This window comes from Pseudophryne corroboree, chromosome 11 (assembly GCF_028390025.1).
Source record: "Pseudophryne corroboree isolate aPseCor3 chromosome 11, aPseCor3.hap2, whole genome shotgun sequence".
Taxonomy (NCBI): domain Eukaryota; kingdom Metazoa; phylum Chordata; class Amphibia; order Anura; family Myobatrachidae; genus Pseudophryne; species Pseudophryne corroboree.
In genome coordinates, this window is record NC_086454.1 from 332,313,575 (window position 1) to 332,330,233 (window position 16,659).

General features: G+C 51.1%; 1 protein-coding gene across 2 annotated transcripts in view; it reads right to left on the bottom strand.

The window, feature by feature from the left end:
- Nucleotides 1-15,551, bottom strand: part of CPNE2 (copine 2) — a 201,941-nt gene extending 186,390 nt beyond the window's left edge. The window contains exon 1 of one of the 2 annotated variants that reach the window (XM_063945763.1): nucleotides 15,005-15,551. The gene's annotated coding sequence lies outside the window, so the exon portion shown is untranslated. Of the gene's footprint in view, nucleotides 1-11,998; nucleotides 12,139-15,004 lie in introns of those variants that run through there. The other variant, XM_063945764.1, reaches the window with a different exon arrangement.
- Nucleotides 15,552-16,659: the final 1,108 nt, after the last annotated feature.

The window sequence follows — 16,659 nt, forward strand, 5'->3', positions numbered from 1 at the left end:
GCCCCCAGTAGATGTCCCCCAGTAATAATGTCCTCCAGTAGTTTGCCCCCAGTAGTAATGCCCCCTAGGACTTTGCCCCCAATAGATTACCCCCCAGTAGTAATGCCCCCAGTAGATACCCCCCAGTAATAATGCCCCCAGTAGCTGCCCCCAATAGATGACCCCCCCAGTAGTAATGCCCCAAGTAGATGCCCCTCAGTAATAATGCCCCCAGTAGATGTACCCCAGTAAAAATGTCCCCCATTAGGTGCCCCCAATAGATGACCCCCCAGTAGTAATGCCCCCTGTAGGCGCCCCCCAGTAATAATGCCCCCAGTAGATGCCCCCAGTTATAATGCCCCCAGTAGTAATGCCCCCCCAGTAGTAATGCCCCTTGTTGATGCCCCCCCAGTAGTAATGTCCCCCCGTAGTTTTCCCCCAGGAGATGCCCCCGCTGCATTAAGGAAGAAAAAAACATACTTACCGAGCCCCGTTCCCGCGCCGCTACAGTCCTCCTCCTGGCTGGCGTCCTCTCCTCAGTACTATGAGAGAGACGTCATGACTGACGTCTCTCCCATAGCGCACGGCGCAGTGATAGCGCCGGAAGCCGGAGCTCAGTACTGAGCTCCTGCCTCCGGCTACCGCTGTGCAGGGAGAAGGACGCCCGCTGGTAACACAATCTCAGCGGGCGCCCGTCATCTCCCTGTGCGGCGCCGACGCCGCGGGGGGGGGGACGGGGGGGAGGCCACAAATGACAGGGGGGGCACGGGCCCGAGTGCCCCCCCCCCCCCCCCCCCTGGATCCGCCACTGGACTAACGCACACTTGCATCTGGCATAGATTGTTACAGCACACAATGCACAAGTAACACTAATCGGTGTGTGACCTCACTCAGAATGTGTCATCTGCCTAATACAGATTATAGTGCTTGATGAGAGTTTAGCAATCGCTATGGCCCTGGAACTAATGAGCCGTATAACGGTCACTCTGGTGCCTGGCGCCGTGCACTGCCGATTTTGTCAGACGATCCAACCAGCAGAGCGACATCTGGGCATGCCATTTTGAAGAGCCACCAAACCCTGAACGATTCATCATCACGATGCACAGTGCGCGCTGAATGAACCAAACCCTGAACAATTCATCATCACGATGCACAGTACACGCTGAATGAACCAAACCCTGAATAATTTATCATCACGATGCACAGTACGCGCTGAATAAACCAAACCCTGAACGATTCATCATCACGATGCACAGTACGCGCTGAATGAACCAAACCCTGAACGATTCATCATCACGATGCACAGTACGCGCTGAATAAACCAAACCCTGAACGATTCATCATCACGATGCACAGTACGCGCTGAATGAACCAAACCCTGAACGATTCATCATCACGATGCACAGTACACGCTGAATGAACCAAACCCTGAACGATTCATCATCACGATGCACAGTAAACGCTGAATGAACCAAACCCTGAACGATTCATCATCACGATGCACAGTACGCGCTGAATGAACCAAACCCTGAACGATTCATCATCACGATGCACAGTACGCGCTGAATGAAACAAACCCTGAACGATTCATCATCACGACGCACAGTACGCGCTGAATGAACCAAACCCTGAACGATTCATCATCACGATGCACAGTACGCGCTGAATGAACCAAACCCTGAACGATTCATGATCACGATGCACAGTACGCGCTGAATGAACCAAACCCTGAACGATTCATCATCACGATGCACAGTACGCGCTGAATGAACCAAACCCTGAACGATTCATCATCACGATGCACAGTACGCGCTGAATGAACCAAACCCTGAACGATTCATCATCACAATGCACAGTACGCGCTGAATGAACCAAACCCTGAACGATTCATCATCACGATGCACAGTACGCGCTGAATGAACCAAACCCTGAACGATTCATGATCACGATGCACAGTACGCGCTGAATGAACCAAACCCTGAACGATTCATCATCACGATGCACAGTACGCGCTGAATGAACCAAACCCTGAACGATTAATCATCACAATGCACAGTACGCGCTGAATGAACCAAACCCTGAACGATTCATCATCACGATGCACAGTACGCGCTGAATGAACCAAACCCTGAACGATTCATCATCACGATGCACAGTACGCGCTGAATGAACCAAACCCTGAACGATTCATCATCACGATGCACAGTACGCGCTGAATGAACCAAACCCTGAACGATTCATCATCACGATGCACAGTACGCGCTGAATGAACCAAACCCTGAACGATTCATCATCACGATGCACAGTACGCGCTGAATGAACCAAACCCTGAACGATTCATCATCACGATGCACAGTACGCGCTGAATGAACCAAACCCTGAACGATTCATCATCACGATGCACAGTACGCGCTGAATGAACCAAACCCTGAACGATTCATCATCACGATGCACAGTACGCGCTGAATGAACCAAACCCTGAACGATTCATCATCACGATGCACAGTACGCGCTGAATGAACCAAACCCTGAACGATTCATCATCACGATGCACAGTACGCGCTGAATGAACCAAACCCTGAACGATTCATCATCACGATGCACAGTACGCGCTGAATGAACCAAACCCTGAACGATTCATCATCACGATGCACAGTACGCGCTGAATGAACCAAACCCTGAACGATTTATCATCACGATGCACAGTACGCGCTGAATAAACCAAACCCTGAACGATTCATCATCACGATGCACAGTACACGCTGAATGAACCAAACCCTGAACGATTCATCATCACGATGCACAGTACGCGCTGAATGAACCAAACCCTGAACGATTCATCATCACGATGCACAGTACGCGCTGAATGAACCAAACCCTGAACGATTCATCATCACGATGCACAGTACACGCTGAATGAACCAAACCCTGAACGATTCATCATCACGATGCACAGTACGCGCTGAATGAACCAAACCCTGAACGATTCATCATCACGATGCACAGTACGCGCTGAATAAACCAAACCCTGAACGATTCATCATCACGATGCACAGTACACGCTGAATGAACCAAACCCTGAAAGATTCATAATCAAGATGCACAGTACGCACTGAATGAACCAAACCCTGAACGATTCATCATCATGATGCACAGTACACGCTGAATGAACCAAACTCTGAACGATTTATCATCACGATGCACAGTACGCGCTGAATGAACCAAACCCTGAACGATTCATCATCACGATGCACAGTACGCGCTGAATGAACCAAACCCTGAACGATTTATCATCACGATGCACAGTACGCGCTGAATGAACCAAACCCTGAACGATTCATCATCACGATGCACAGTACGCGCTGAATGAACCAAACACTGAACGATTCATCATCACGATGCACAGTACGCGCTGAATGAACCAAACCCTGAACGATTCATCATCACGATGCACAGTACGCGCTGAATGAACCAAACCCTGAACGATTCATCATCACGATGCACAGTACGCGCTGAATGAACCAAACCCTGAACGATTTATCATCACAATGCACAGTACGCGCTGAATGAACCAAACCCTGAACGATTCATCATCACGATGCACAGTACGCGCTGAATGAACCAAACCCTGAACGATTCATCATCACGATGCACAGTACGCGCTGAATGAACCAAACCCTGAACGATTTATCATCACAATGCACAGTACGCGCTGAATGAACCAAACCCTGAAAGATTCATCATCACGATGCACAGTACGCGCTGAATGAACCAAACCCTGAACGATTTATCATCACGATGCACAGTACGCGCTGAATGAACCAAACCCTGAACGATTTATCATCACGATGCACAGTACGCGCTGAATGAACCAAACCCTGAACGATTCATCATCACGATGCACAGTACGCGCTGAATGAACCAAACCCTGAACGATTCATCATCACGATGCACAGTACGCGCTGAATGAACCAAACACTGAACGATTCATTATCACGATGCACAGTACACGCTGAATGAACCAAACACTGAACGATTCATTATCACGATGCACAGTACACGCTGAATGAACCAAACACTGAACGATTCATTATCACGATGCACAGTACACGCTGAATGAACCAAACCCTGAACGTTTCATCATCACGATGCACAGCACACGCTGAATGAACCAAACCCTGAACGATTCATCATCACGATGCACAGTGCGCACTGAATGAACCAAACCCTGAACGATTCATCATCACGATGCACAGCACACGCTGAATGAACCAAACCCTGAACGATTCATCATCACGATGCACAGTACGCGCTGAATGAACCAAACCCTGAACGATTCATCATCACGATGCACAGTACGCGCTGAATGAACCAAACCCTGAACGATTCATCATCACGATGCACAGTACGCGCTGAATGAACCAAACACTGAACGATTCATTATCACGATGCACAGTACACGCTGAATGAACCAAACCCTGAACGTTTCATCATCACGATGCACAGCACACGCTGAATGAACCAAACCCTGAACGATTCATCATCACGATGCACAGCACACGCTGAATGAACCAAACCCTGAACGATTCATTATCACGATGCACAGTACACGCTGAATGAACCAAACCCTGAACGATTCATCATCACGATGCACAGTACGCGCTGGATGAACCAAACACTGAACGATTCATTATCACGATGCACAGTACGCGCTGAATGAACCAAACACTGAACGATTCATTATCACGATGCACAGTACGCGCTGAATGAACCAAACACTGAACGATTCATCATCACGATGCACAGTACGCGCTGAATGAACCAAACCCTGAACGTTTCATCATCACGATGCACAGTACGCGCTGAATGAACCAAACCCTGAACGATTCATCATCACGATGCACAGTACGCGCTGAATGAACCAAACCCTGAACGATTTATCATCACGATGCACAGTACGCGCTGAATGAACCAAACCCTGAACGTTTCATCATCACGATGCACAGTACGCGCTGAATGAACCAAACCCTGAACGATTCATCATCACGATGCACAGTACGCGCTGAATGAACCAAACCCTGAACGATTTATCATCACGATGCACAGTACGCGCTGAATGAAACTGGCAGAGTGACAGTAGGACAGATCAAGCAAGTTTAAACATGAAATGAAACGATCAGGATAGTTGTTTCTGGCATGTTCCAGCACTGGGACATTACCTTTCATAGACTTACACTGAATGATAATGGTTCAGGACTATCACACATCGGAAGAGTTGGCTGGAAAAACCGTCCAATGTATAAGCAGCCTTAGGGCCTAATTCAGACCCGATCGCCGATGTGCGAAATCGCACAGCGGACGATTATCAAATGACAGCGCATCCACCGCAATGCGCAGGCGCGACGCCAAACAGTGAAAACAATCCTGCAGATTCTTATATCGCTAGGAAAAACGCAGGTTGACAGGAAGTGGGCGTATTGGGGGTGGTAACTGGCCATATTCTGGGAGTGTCAGGAAAAACGCAGGCGTGCCCAAGTGTTTTCAGGGAGGGTGTGTGACGTCAGCTCCGGCCCCGATCAGCCTGTTTGTATCGCACGGTAGGAGTAAGTCCTGGGCCGCGCACAGACTGGGAAAATCATTAGATGGTGAGTGAGTGAGTTGTGAACGGATTTGCAGATGTCCGCTGTCTGGCGAGGTTTTCGCACGGCGTACATCCCCACTCTATGGGTGTCATGGACATGCTGGCATCCTGTGCGCCGCGACAGCCGGTAAATTAAACGCATCCCGTTTTAGTGCCTTGGTGAAAAATCTTGACTTTTACACGTTTATACTTCTTATCTCACCATCGTCTGATTCACACACGTAAACCTTAGCTGCGGTTCCCTTAAACCAAGAAAGCTCTCAAGCTATCCCTCCCATTACTGTTCTACGAGTACGGAGGTTATAGCTTTGCAGACACCTGCCTCCGCCTTCTACACAATGCAAATGACAAATCGTACAGCGGCACACTTCAAAAACGAGGATTGCTGCATTACAGGGAAGCAGCCATTGCTGTGCAGTAATATGCCCAAAGTGCAGCAATCATCAGCCAAGAGTGCACACCGACTCACACCTTAACTACAAGACACAGGGGTATATTCAATAAGAGTCGGATCCATTCTGACATGCAGTTGTCGGAATGGATCCGACAACCCCTATTCAATGCACGGCCAAATCAAACTGTCGGATTTGGCCGTACACAAGGACCCGTCCTGCCGCTGCTGTCAGCGACTGCAGATGCGCAGATGGAGACGGGCGAGAGCAGGACGGCGGCGAGGGTAAGCTGGGCGGCGGGGAGAGCACAAAACTGCGGCCGGTGGGAGGACATGTCTGCGGCGGCGGGTGGGGGCGCTGCAGGGAGAGAGGTGCCTGGCCGGGGGATGGCCATTACACTGGTCCAAAGCATCACCTGTGATCACCAGACAAAGAAACAAAGCACCACTACATTATAACGTATAACAAAATACACAAGCGTTACTAGTAACCCACAAAGTGTGCGGCACGCTCAGGTGTGTCACGTGTGCTGAAAACAAACTACTCTGACTAGAAACAGCTTTATCTGGATTTATCCGGTGTTGCCATACATCTTATTGCTGCTTTCTATTTCTCAGCGTGTTTCTTCACAAGAACTACAGCACTAGTTAAAAGGATGTGATGCTCCATCTCGACGGTCGGGATGCCGGCAGTCACACGACCGTCACCGGCATCCTGACAATAAAAATGCCGACATGGGACAGGGTAATTATTTTACCTCTCCCCTGTTCCCTACCCTAACCCGCCTGGGGTGGCGGCTAAGGACTAAGATTCAGGGGACGGTGGCTGGGGCTAAGAGTCCGGGGTGGGTGGCTAGGGCTATAGACTCAGGGGTTGGCGGCTACACCTAATGCCCCCCCTCTAGTGCCTAAGGGGGGGGGCGACAGGATTCAGAGAGGTGTTGGGATCCTGACATCGGTCACATGACCGCCGGAATCCCGAATGCCAGGATGCTCAGTTAAAAGTGTGTCCAGCAGTTGAAAAATACATGCAGCCAAAAGGAATATGAGTAACAGGCAGAATTATGCAGGAGAATGCACAGGAAATGCGGGTAGGGGCCTGCTGGTGCCACTGTAGCCTCCTGGGATCCCGCTTTGGAAACCTCCATTATACGTCCTATCTAACGATCACTCTTCCAGTTCTAATCATTTCCACATAAAACACTGCGATGTCCTGTCACTAAAGACGGGAGATCTGGCGCGATAAGCAATTGAATTACGCCCAAAGGGCATCTTAAGTGGCGGGAGATCCTCATAGAGGTCGGGTTTAGCAACCGTAAAAAAAAAAGTGCCCTTTGGGCTCCCAAACGGGACACCTTTCGCGCATTTTAGTTCGCCACCCCCATGGGTTCAAGCTGAAATGCAGACGCCGGCAGCCTACAAATGAATAGCTCCATTTGGAGCGCCATCTACTGCCTGCAGGCAGAGGATCCATTTGAATCTCGTCCAACTCTGCAATAACTCAGGCTGCTAGAAAGTGTAATATTACACAGTACAATGAGGCAGGACTGGCTGACTTTCTTCCTGTTCATTCACCCCGGGACTTACACTACAACGATCATTGAAAGGATTTGTTATCGGGCTGACATATCTCACTACTACCATGCAGGACGCCATAAAGAAAAGGCAACCACACGTTTCCTGATTGAACAGAGGTGAGACTGCTGTACAGCTGGATGTGTAGGTAGGTGTCAGTAGCCTTCATGTGTGCTGCTGGCGGCAGCTAGCAAATCCGTCCTTGGATAAGTATTGGTCCACTGAACGTATTCACAGCAGGAAACAGGAATAACAGAGTTTCTGCACTGAGCTGTCATCTGAAGTTGCACCATTGACAACAGTCCCCAATTCTCCTCAGCATCCTAGGTTTTGAAGATTTGTCCCTGCAAATTCTGTAACTCTGGACAGTCCCAGCGCAGAGCACCCTCATTCTGTATATACTCACACTCTATACTTATTCTCTGTGTATATGATAGACTTGGGAGCGGTTCCCAAACTCATGTGTCCTCAAAGCAGAGCCATATCAAGGGGTGTGCGAGGGGTGCCATCGCCCAGGGGTGGCATCGTCACTGCCCCATAGCACCTATATGTACCTGGAACGGAACCCTGCAGCCAGTGCTGTAGAACCGCCCAGAGCGTCACAGGTTTGGGGGTGGGGTCAATAGTGCTCCTCAGAGCCCTGCTTCGGCCCTGCCTCAATGCATCCTAACAGTCCAGGTTTTAAGGATATCCATGCTTAAGCCATACCTCCCAACTGTCACGATTCCCTGCGGGACAGTCCCGCTATTCGGACACTGTCCCGCTGTCCCACCCGTGAGTCGCAGTGTCCTGTGGGCGGGGGGCAGTTGGGTGAGCCTTTGATTACCCGCTCCTCAAAGTAGCCGGTGATCACTGAACACACGCTGTGCGCACGAGCACGGCATGTATTCAGGGACGAGAGGTGAGCCGGGGGCTGCCCTGCTGCTCTGGGAGCGCTGGACACGCCCCCAAAATTAAGAAAGACAGGTCGGAGCCGCATGGCCACGTGCAGCCATTGGAAGCCACGCCCCCTACCGTCTGAGGTCATGCCCTCTATTCGGGTTGCGCGAGGCTTCGCCGCGCGAGGGCCCCGATTATAGACATTGAAAAGTTGGGAGGTATGCTTAAGCACAGGTGACGTAATTCATATGTCATATCATCTGTGCACAAATATGGCTATCCTTATAACCTGGGCTGTTAGGGTGCCTTGAGGACTGAATTTGTTAAACACTGAGCTAGAGTAATTTAAAATACAAAAAATAAGTGACATTATAATCAAGATCAGAAAACATATAATAAGGCCAGATTCAAGTTAGGAGCTAACAAAAAAAGGTTCAAATAGGAGAGAGTTGCTCCTGGAACAAAACATGTTGCAATGTAAGGGGTGCAAAGACAGGACATCATTTTCTGCATTTACTGTAGCACACAAAGACAGGACATCATTTTCTGCATATACTGTAGCACACAAAGACAGAACATCATTTTCTGCATTTACTGTAGCACACAAAGACAGAACATCATTTTCTGCATTTACTGTAGTACACACAGACAGGACATCATTTTCTGCATTTACTGTAGCACACAAAGACAGAACATCATTTTCTGCATATACTGTAGCACACAAAGACAGAACATCATCTTCTGCATTTACTGTAGCACACAAAGGCAGAACATCATTTTCTGCATTTAATGTAGCACACAAAGACAGGACATCATTTTCTGCATTTTATGTAGCACACAAAGACAGGACATCATTTCTGCATTTAATGTAGCACACAAAGACAGGACATAATTTTCTGTATTTACTGTAGCACACAACCACAGGACAGCTTTGTTGTTTACACTTCTGTTTTTTACACTTAAAATCACGCTAGTGCATGACCCTCCTAAATCTAAAAGGCTGCGTACACACCTGACCAACACGCCAACGGACCCGCAGGTTGCGCCGTCCGAGAGGCCAAACCAGGTAAGTATACACAATACACACTTACCAGCCGGCTGCTTGACGTGTCGGCCAGGACGTGTGCAACTAAATTCAAATGCCTGCCCCCTGCAGTAAGTGTATGACCAGTCGGCGGACCGCCCGCACACACTGCCAGATGCGCAGATATATCTGAAGATATATCATACATCAAGCTGTGCTGCACAGCCGACGCAATATGTCTGTTAATGACGTGTTCATTGACATATGAAGGGAACACACCCGCCGACGAGCTCGCAATATATCGGCAGTTCGCTCGAAAGGGGGCTTCAGTGTAACCAGGTGCTATATTGTAGCTGTAAAAATTATGTGTTTTTTTATTACAGTTTCCTACAAAATCACTTAGTGGAGAAAAAACATGTTAAGCTGGGTACTCAGTAGATGACGTGCGCACACAGCGATGTCGTCAGCGACGGGACCCGGGGGAGTGTGCATTGTCAGCAACATTGGCCCTCATTCCGAGTTGTTCGCTCGCAAGCTGCTTTTAGCAGCTTTGCACACGCTAAGCCGCCGCCTACTGGGAGTGAATCGTAGCTTATCAAAATTGCGAACGAAAGATTAGCAAAATTGCGAAACTTCTTAGCAGTTTCTGAGTAGCTCCAGACTTACTCTGCGATCAGTTCAGTGCTTGTCATTCCTGGTTTGATGTCACAAACACACCCAGCGTTCGCCCAGACACTCCTCCGTTTCTCCAGCCACTCCCGCGTTTTTCCCAGAAACGGTAGCGTTTTTCCGCACACACCCATAAAACGGCCAGTTTCCGCCCAGAAACACCCACTTCCTGTCAATCACATTACGATCACCAGAACGAAGAAAAAACCTCGTAATGCCGTGAGTAAAATACCTAACTGCAGAGCAAATTTACTTGGCGCAGTCGCAGTGCGAACATTGCACATGCGCAATTAGCGGAAAATCGCTGCGATGCGAAGAAAATTACCGAGCGAACAACTCGGAATGACCACCATGGTGCATGCACACTAGAAGATATTGTGAACGATGTATCAGTATCAGCTACATCATTCGCTTTATCGTCCAGTGTGTACCCAGCATATGTATCTTGCAATAGCTAGAGCAATCTGCAGCAAGCTCAGATACTACACACGTTCTAAGAAGCGCTGACAAAAATCCACAAGTAGATATCTAAAGGGCCCAATACACTAGAACGATAATGCCCGATTTCATCCAATTTCGGGCATTCGGGCCAATATAACGAGTGAAATCGGGCATTTTGGATGTGTTTCCAATCCGCGTTCCCGTGAGGGTCGGATCGGCTCCCCTAGATTGTTAATGCTGCGCTCGTGATATGTCGGTTCCCGCAGCCATGGCTGGGATCGCATAAGATATATTACATGCAAAATGTACCAAATCGTATGGAACCAGTACCGGGAAGCTCCCGGGAGAGTTCAAGGGAAATCACCTCCGACTTCAGCCTCAGACGTATCGCTGTAGTGTATGGGGGCCCTTTACACTGTAGCAGTGAGGAAACTAGAATGGACAATTCATTTCCAAAGAAAACATCAAATAAAAGGATATGAACCATTATTACACATTCTGCCTCACTCCATCACAATATGTGGGCATCTCATTGTACAACACTGCACAGTATGCAGGCGCTATAGGAGAACCCTAATGTGTAGAGCAGAGGTTCTCAAACTCGGTCCTCGGGGGCACACACGGTGCATGTTTTGCAGGTCTCCTCACAGAATCGCAAGTGAAATAATTAGCTCCACCTGTGGACCTTTTAAAATGTGTCAGTGAGATATTAATACACCTGTGCACCTGCTGGGTTACCTGCAAAACATGCACTGTGTGTGCCCCCGAGGACCGAGTTTGAGAACCTCTGGTGTAGAGCTTTAGTAATACATAGATAAAACTGCGTAATTGTAACTTCTATTTTCCACCCAGCTGTAACATAAGCGTTATTAGAAGGGGACAGATTTTTGGCGCCGGATGTCTATGGAATGGATCCAATCCAAAAACGTGCAAAGCTGTCATAAGCAGCAACACCCTGGCATGATATGTAAATAAGCCTTCAGGCACTGAGAGGTAAAGGGTGGGGTGACCGGTTCCCTAGGAATGCAAATCATTTGTCTTTGGGGTTTTTTTAAGTGAATTTGTGAATCAAATATGCAGTAATGTTCCTTTGCACTTTATACGCCCCCCCTCCCCTCCCTCCTTACCCTGCCCCCACTCCCTGGCCACCATGCCTGCTGCAACATCTACTGCCTATTGCACAGCACGCATCATTGTATTTTGGATAGAACTGGCAGCAGTGTGACTATACACTGCTTCACATCACACTGTGCGTCATCGGCTGTCACATAACACTCTGCACAGGCATTACTTCCTGCTGTCACTTTCATGCTCTAGGTGTGAAGTTCAAGCTAGACTAAAGCCGACACAAGAAAATAAGCCGACTGCATGCTCAATAAATGTCTATCAAGTCACTTACTATAGGAACATACAGATAACGCGCATTCTCCATCACATAGACATCACTGTGGGAACGTCTGCAGCGTTGGCATATCACATGGACATATGTGTGGTTGGCTCCATAGAACTTGTTACACTTAGGTAGTGAACACACGTGAGCTCCCTGTGGTGGGCCATGGAGATACAATTGTATTGCACAGAGGGGGGTAATTAAGATCTGATCGCAGCAGAAAATGTGTTAGCAGCTGGGCAAAACCATGTGCACTGCAGGTGGGGCAGATGTAACATGTGCAGAGAGAGTTAGATTTGGGTGGGTTATTTTGTTTCTGTGCAGGGTAAATACTGGCTGCTTTATTTTTACACTGCAATTTAGATTTCAGATTGAACACACCCCACCCAAATCTAACTCCCTCTGCACATGTTACAGCTGCCCCCCCCCTTCAGTGCACATGGTTTTGCCCAACTGCTAACAAATTTGCTGCTGCGATCAACTCTGAATGACCCCCATAGTCCGTGTAACATGGAGCTTACAGTAAGCACAGCACATGGAAAACAAGGGGCCCTTTGTATTTACACTGGCATAGGGAAAGCAGCGACAGCCCTGCAGACGTAACACGTGGGCAAGGTTTACTGCAGGTGTGCAGCATAACATCTCACAGCAGGAGTACTGCGATACATTCAGCAAGTGACATCTGCTACTAAGGGTGCACTGTTGTCACTGACTGCATAGCAGACGAACAGACGCACCACAAAGCGCAATGATTCTATATTATATGGAAAATAACAATGCAAAGAGCAAGGGTGGCGCTCTACGGGGACGGCCGACTGCGCGCTGATGGCGCTCTACAGGGATGGACAACAACGCACTGATGGCGCTCTACAGGGACGGACGACTGCGCACTGCTGGCGCTCTACAGGGACGACCGACTGCGCACTGCTGGCGCCCTACAGGGACGGCCGACTGCATGCTGATGGCGCTCTACAGGGACAGCCCAATGCGCACTGCTGGTACTCTAAAGCAGGCATTCCCAACCTCGGTCCTCAAGACACACTAACAGTGCAGGTTTTAGTGACTGCGCACTGCTGGCACTCTACAGGGACGACCGACTGCGCACTGCTGGCGCTCTACAGGGACGGCCGACTGCGCACTGCTGGCACTCTACAGGGACGACCGACTGCGCACTGCTGGCACTCTACAGGGACGGCCGACTGCGCACTGCTGGCACTCTACAGGGACTGCCGACTGCGCACTGCTGGCACTCTACAGGGACGGCCGACTGCGCACTGTTGGCGATCTACAGGGACGACCGACTGCGCACTGTTGGCGATCTACAGGGACGACCGACTGCGCACTGCTGGCGCTCTACAGGGACAGCCGACTGCGCACTGCTGGCGCCCTACAGGGACGACCGACTGCGCACTGCTGGCACTCTACAGGGACGACCGACTGCGCACTGCTGGTGCTCTACAGGGACGGCCGACTGCGCACTGCTGGCGCTCTACAGGGACGGCCGACTGCGCACTGCTGGCACTCTACAGGGACGACCGACTGCGCACTGCTGGCGCTCTACAGGGACGGCCGACTGCGCACTGCTGGCGCTCTACAGGGACGACCGACTGCGCACTGTTGGCGCTCTACAGGGACGACCGACTGCGCACTGCTGGCGCTCTACAGGGACGGCCGACTGCGCACTGCTGGCACTCTACAGGGACGACCGACTGCGCACTGCTGGCACTCTACAGGGACGACCGACTGCGCACTGCTGGCACTCTACAGGGACGGCCGACTGCGCACTGCTGGCACTCTACAGGGATGGCCGACTGCGCACTGCTGGCACTCTACAGGGACGACCGACTGCGCACTGTTGGCGATCTACAGGGACGACCGACTGCGCACTGCTGGCGATCTACAGGGACGACCGACTGCGCACTGCTGGCGCTCTACAGGGACAGCCGACTGCGCACTGCTGGCGCCCTACAGGGACGACCGACTGCGCACTGCTGGCACTCTACAGGGACGACCGACTGCGCACTGCTGGCGCTCTACAGGGACGGCCGACTGCGCACTGCTGGCGCTCTACAGGGACGGCCGACTGCGCACTGCTGGCGCTCTACAGGGACGGCCGACTGCGCACTGCTGGCACTCCACAGGGACGACCGACTGCGCACTGCTGGCGCTCTACAGGGACGGCCGACTGCGCACTGCTGGCACTCTACAGGGCCGACCGACTGCGCACTGTTGGCGATCTACAGGGACGGCCGACTGCGCGCTGCTGGCGCTCCACAGGGACGGCTGACTGCGCGCTGCTGGCCCTCCACAGGGACGGCCGACTGCGCGCTGCTGGCGCTCTACAGGGACGGCCGACTGCGCACTGCTGGCACTCTACAGGGCCGACCGACTGCGCACTGTTGGCGATCTACAGGGACGGCCGACTGCGCGCTGCTGGCGCTCCACAGGGACGGCCGACTGCGCGCTGCTGGCGCACCACAGGGACGGCCGACTGCGCGCTGCTGGCGCTCCACAGGGACGGCCGACTGCGCACTGCTGGCGCTCCACAGGGACAGCCGACTGCGCACTGAAGGAAGTTTACAGGTACAGCCAAAAGTGGAGTACAGGTACAGCAGAAAACACACTGACAGTGGGCTACATAATAATATAGCAGGAAAGCACATGAGTGCATAATACATGTAAAAGTGAAGTCTATGGCGCTCACTGAAGGTATATCAATCACAGAGAAACATAATAAACACTACTAACTGTATATCACTGAGGGTCTATGTACTAAGCCTCGGAGAGAGATAAAGTAGCGGCCAATCAGCTCCTCATAGCCATGTTACAGGCCGTGTTTGCAAAGTGACAGTTAGGAGCTGATTGACTGGTACTTTATCTCTCTCCGCGGCTTAGTACATAGACCCCTATAGAGAGGCACAACACCTCAAGCCTCGCTGGAGGCATGTCCCGTAGTGACACAGCGCCTCGCACCCCGGTGCATGGCGGCAGTACGGGGGCAGACAAGTTACTCACACTTCACGCTCTAACCGGAGACCCCGGATCCGAGAACCACGTCCATGTAGAGCGGCGGGCCAGCAGGAGGGGAGCCCGGGGGCTGCAGGCGGCGGTCTCTCCCCGGTAACGTGTCACTCCGAGCTGTCACTGCACGGCGCTCTCACTCCGAGCTGTCACTCCCAGCTGTCACTGCACAGCGCTCTCACTCCGAGCTGTCACTCCCAGCTGTCACTGCACAGCGCTCTCACTCCGAGCTGTCACTCCGAGCTGTCACTAGTTTCCCTGCCCTCTCTCTCTCTCTCTCTCTCTCTCTGGCCCTAACTGGTGTGTCTCTGTGGCATCTCAGCTCCTGTGTGACCGTCTCTCCGACCCTCCGGCGTGTGAGGAGCTCTCTCTCTCTCTCTCTCTCTCTCTCTCTCTCTCTCTCTCTCCCTCTCCCTCTCCCTCTCTCTCTCTCTCTCCTCCCTCTGGGTGGGAATATAGTATAACATCCACGGGCACGAGTAGACTTTGTACACTTTCCGTGATCCACCCCACTTCTCCCCAGCCCACTCTGATCCCTGCACTGTCTATGAGACACTCTCATGCCCCAGCAGTCCAACATTGCCCCCTGTGGCCACTCACACACTGCTCCCCTCTAGTCACTGCTCCATATACATCCATCATCTATCATCTACCTCATATTCTATACATGAGAATGTTTATTTGTCTGATTGCAATAAACTAACCACTAAACCGATTGTGATGCGTTTTTCACCATTGTGTAGGTAATTCTCCGAGTCAGGTTTTAGGCTAATGGCGCCCATACACTTGTGCGATGCCCCGCCACGTGACATCGCGGGGCATCGCACCGGCAGTTCAGGTGCGATGAAATCGCACCTGAACTGCCAAAGTGATTACCATGCGATCGTGCGATAGATCACATGGTAATCACGTGATGGGCACGTCACCGCAGAGTGGAAGCGGCCTCTGGCCACTCCCGGCGGATGCCTATCGCGCATCGCAGTGCGATATATCGCATGTGTTTTTAAAAACACATACGATCGCACTGCGATGCGATTAATATTACGTGCAGCACATACGATCATGAGACGCGATATTCGACCGGCGTGACCGCGTCACATGGTACCTTAAATGTGCATACAATCCTTCGATTTCTCTCACAGATGCGGTCGAAATCGAAGGATTGTACCTGATATCTCACAACTTGGGTATGGGCTACATTAGTATGATCACGATCGGTCCTCAGTAGTAGGGTTGTGGGCAGGGCTCCATGGGAAGGTGTCCCCTGCACTTCTTTCGGCAAGTCAGCAGCGACAGGCGGTATTGTCAGCAGTCGGGATCCCGACCATCTGCATATCAACTGCCTGTGGGTGAGGCTCCGCGGGAAGGTGTCCCCTTCACTGCTCTTGGCAAGTTAGTAGCGACGGGCATACGCGCAGTGGCTTATCTATAATGGCTGCAGTGTTTGCGGTGCACACGGTCCTCTGGATCCAGGAGGGACCCACACACCGCACACACTGCACCCATTATTTTAATACTTACCTTTCCAGAGTCCAGCGTCGGGAGCTGCGGTCGTGCCAAAAAACGCAGCCAAAATGGCCGCACAGTAGTCAAATTGGTCTCCGGAACATGGCGGGCACCATGTTTCCAGAGACCTGCGCATGCGCAGT